Raw genomic sequence first — 4,443 nt, 5'->3', positions numbered from 1 at the left:
TCTATCAACATTCAAAAAATGACTGAAATGTGTGTATTTTAAGAAGTGGAAAACAGGTTACAACCTTTTGTCAGATTCTCAAAGAGATTCTTGACCAGAAAAGATTCTGAACCTCTGTGTAGAAGTAACATGTTTTTATCCAACATTGCACAGTGGTTCTTGACTGTTCTTTAGAACTAATGTTCTTCATTTTTGACTTGTACAAATTGTGGAAGTATTGTCTTCGAAATTATTCTTTTGTCAATCAATAAAATAATTTCTAATTTTTTAAATTCTAATATATTTACTTGAAAAATAAAGATTGAGTATATTTAAGATGTACAATGTGATGTTTTTATATACATTGTGTATTCATTACTGCAGTCATATTAACACAGCTATCATATCAGGCTAACTTTGTAATATATTCCGAGACATTTACAAGTTGAAAAAAACTGCTTCAATGAGTGAGTTGCTGTGGTAGACAATGTGTAAGCTGCTGTGGTAGAATTCTAAGAAGGCATTCCAGTGTTTCAATCTCCAGGTTTTTCAGTAATATGACTCCAGGTATTGCTGCAAGGGGATTTTGAAGATGTAGTTAAAGCCCCAAATTGGTTGACTTTTTACAATAAGGAGAGCATTTGGGTGAGACTGATCTAATCACATGAGCCCTTTAAAAGCAGAATTTTCTCAGGCTAGTAGCAGAATGGGAATTGGAAATTTAAAGAGCAAGAAAGAACTAACATGAAGAAGATTTTCCATTGCTGAGATGGAGTGGGGCACATGACAGGGTTCTAAGAGTGGCCTCCAGAAGCTGAGAGTGGTCCCTGGTTGACAGCCAGCAAAGCAGTAGAGACCTTAGTCTACTACTGCAAGGAAATGAATTCTGCCAATAGCCTGACTGTGCTGGGAAGCGTATCTTTCTCTAGTCAAGACTCCAGATAAATACACATCTGGACAACGCCTTGATTTCAGCTTTATAAGATCCTAAGTAGAGAAGTTAAAATTTGCTGGAATTCTGACCCAGGGAACTGTGAGATAATAAAATTTTGTTATCTTAAGTTGCTAAATTTATGCTAATTTGCTACAAAGCAAAATAAAACAAAGTTGTAATAAATAAACATCAAATCATTCGTTTTCATAAAATAAGGATATCTATATACCTAAATTTAAGAAATTTAGAGCTATTGATAGCTTAGTGTTTTTTTTCTTGCCACAGGAAATATTATATCAGGCTAAAATAAAATAAGAAGATAAAAGAAAGGTGAATTACCAAGTTATCATTTGGTCATTTTTTATTTAAAATCAAGAGCAGTCTGGGGGGAAAAAGTCAGTTTCATCATCCTAATCTAAAGGATGAACAATTATACTTAAAGTTATTGGAAAGAGACCACCACTACAATTTCACTGTTTGTTTAATGATTTCTAGCAATTTTTAATCTTTAAATTCAACTCTCTGAGCTCACATTCTCATTATACATTTGTTTTAAATATAATCAATTTATGATTATGAATTTATGTATGATATTTTTAAAACCATAAGAACAAATTTGGTTGTATCTTTTAAATATAGACTTCCAAACACATCTAAAAGAAATGCATGATAATGTGCTCAGAAAATACAGGAAAAAAATCTGTATTTTTCATATAACCGTAGGTGGTTCTTACAGACAAAAATATTGGGGAAATTTTCCTTATAACTATTGCAAACTTATTGGAGAAATCTGACCTGGTTATCTCTACGATGTTGCCTATGAAGGACAGATTGCTGATATTCAAAGATAGTCCTCATCTTGCAGGGAGGAGAACATAGAAGCATTAATAGATATGTAAATATACCATGTAACATATGGTAACTCAAGAGCTCAGCCAATGGGAATGAATATTGGAATCCATTTGGCTAAAGGCTTTACCACAGACCACTGTGGTCGAAGAGGATCTGCTTTATTCAGTGAACCATAAACCAAATTCTTTATAAAGCATGAAACCAAGAAATTCTGAAATGCACTCACCAAAACAATGTTTCTAGATAGCTTCCAGATACCATAGGGCATAACTGCAAAAGACGACGTTTGCATTTCAGCATTTTTTTCTGTCAACTGCACCCATTGAGTGTTTTGTGCCTCACTCTTCTTCTGTTCCCACTTTTTCAGGCATTTAATAAAAGTTTCTCTAAACCTTACTACTAAGAAATTTACCTGATAATCTCAAATTTTTGCTCACTTTCCATAATAACATTTTATTTTAACCTTCTAAATAACGTCTTAGTTCAGACAAAGTATGCAGAACTAGTTCTACATATAGAGATAATCTAATGTCTTAAGAATGAATTCTAACAGGGTTTTCTTTCATATCTACAAACAGTTTCACAAAGAAGCATTTTTATAAGCCCAATTTCGAAACCGTTTCATGAATAAGCTCTAGCACTTGATTTGGTTTTTTTTTTAGAGCTCCTGTATAGCCTATACATTAATTAATCAGAATTTATGGTAAACTTCTCAATAGCTAACCTATATCAGATATTCTTCAATAACACAGAAAAAGCATTTAATTTATTCTTATAAAAATAAACATCCACTTGTTTACTTTGTGTTTATTTCAGCCCCAAGCACCATCTATAATGCATTTTTATGCTTAGAATTTCTTAGCTTTGGCCTCGCACGGTGGCTCTTGTCTGTAATCTCAGAACTTGGGAGGCCAAGGAGGGTGGATACCTGAAGTCAGGAGTTCAAGACCAACCTGGCCAACTCCCTCTCTACTAAAAATACAAAAACTTAGCTGGGTGTGGTGGTGGTTGCCTGTAATCCTAGCTACTGGGGAGACTGAGGCAGGAGAATTGCTTGAACCTGGGAGGTGGAGTTTGCAGTGAGCCAAGATCACGTCATTGTAGTCTAGCCTGGGCAACAAGAGTGAAACTTTGTCTCAAAACAGAAAACAAAAAAAAGAAAAAAAGAATTCCTTAGCTTTTTTACATTGTTCTTAAAGTTCAGTATTAAAATTGTGTACATGTTTATGCATTTTAAACACATGTGTTATAAATCACAGATATCACCAGACTCTCGAAAACCTTTCCTAAAAGTTTTGGGAGACGTTGGACAATTTCTACTTTGTAGTCAGTATGTATATGTTTACAGTCTCATATAGAAATCCATGCTTGTTTTTAATGCCACAATAATTCCAATTAAGAGTCAAACCTTTGTCTGTAACTGTAACTATACATAACACAAACCTCAATAAAAAGTTTGTCAAACACGCAAATATAAATTATGAATATTCAAACAAATATAAATGATGAATAGCTTCAATTACTTTGTACACACACATATAAATCCAAAAATACTGTGTATGTAAACTTTTTAAATACACAAATATTTCACGACAATAGATGATAGCTGCTACCATCCCAACCAGAGTATTTGCAGTTACATAATGTTTTATTGACAATATGTACTCATAAATGCAAAACTATTTTAATTATGCAAATGAATTCCAACGAAATAAACCAAATACATTAATAAACATCCTTAACCTTTCTTATCAGTAGAATTAAGTTTTATTTTTAACAATGCCCACTAGGGGATGCTGGCGCATTGACACTAGAAAGTGGAGGACATTGGCTGTCCTGTCAGGTCAAGTAAAATACTGACAATGAACCCCCTTTGCAGTAATTTATTTTGTAGATAGTTTTAGAGAATAGAAGTCATTCACACATATTGGCACAGAATGACAGTCCTAGAAAAAAAAAAAGAATTTTAAGTCAACTGAATTTTTTTGCATTTTAATAATATTTTTAATAAAAGTACTTGGATTCCTGTAAAGTGAATTTGGATAAAACCATTTAGATGTCCAATACTTTTAATCAAGAGTTATTGTTTAAATGAGAACACATGGAGACAGAGAGGTGAACATCACACACTGGAGCCTGTCGGAGGTGGGAGGAAAGGGGAGGGAGAGCATTAGGACAGATGCCTAATGCTTGCAGGAATTAAACCTAGATGTGACGGGTTGACGGGTGCAGCAAACCACCATGGCACATGTATACCTATGTAACAAACCTGCACGTTCTGCACATGTACCCCAGAACTTAAAGTAAAATAAAAAATAAAAAACGAAGAGTTACTGTTTATGGAAACATGACATAACTATTCAACTATTAGTAAGTTTTACATTAAATAGCACAAAAACAAACAGGCATATGTGCTAAATTATCTATATATAATTTATACATAAATCACTATTGTAGCTATTTTGGAACCTGAATTCACTATTGTCGGTAATCAAAGGGGAAAATATATAGTAATTACTTTTAATCAAATAAAATAATAAGTAAAAATATGAAAATATGAAATACTAGTTAATGTCATTGTCAATAAGTTATTTTACATGTAATTGAATCACTTCTTAAGGAAAATGCTCAAAATAACTCAGTGAAATACTATGTACAAGTTAAGTATTTTTTTTTTT

This window comes from Rhinopithecus bieti, unplaced genomic scaffold, assembly GCF_001698545.2.
Source record: "Rhinopithecus bieti isolate Rb0 unplaced genomic scaffold, ASM169854v2 scaffold_6782, whole genome shotgun sequence".
NCBI classification, from domain to species: domain Eukaryota; kingdom Metazoa; phylum Chordata; class Mammalia; order Primates; family Cercopithecidae; genus Rhinopithecus; species Rhinopithecus bieti.
The sequence above is the reverse complement of the archived record's forward strand: the minus strand, read 5'-3'. Positions refer to the sequence as shown.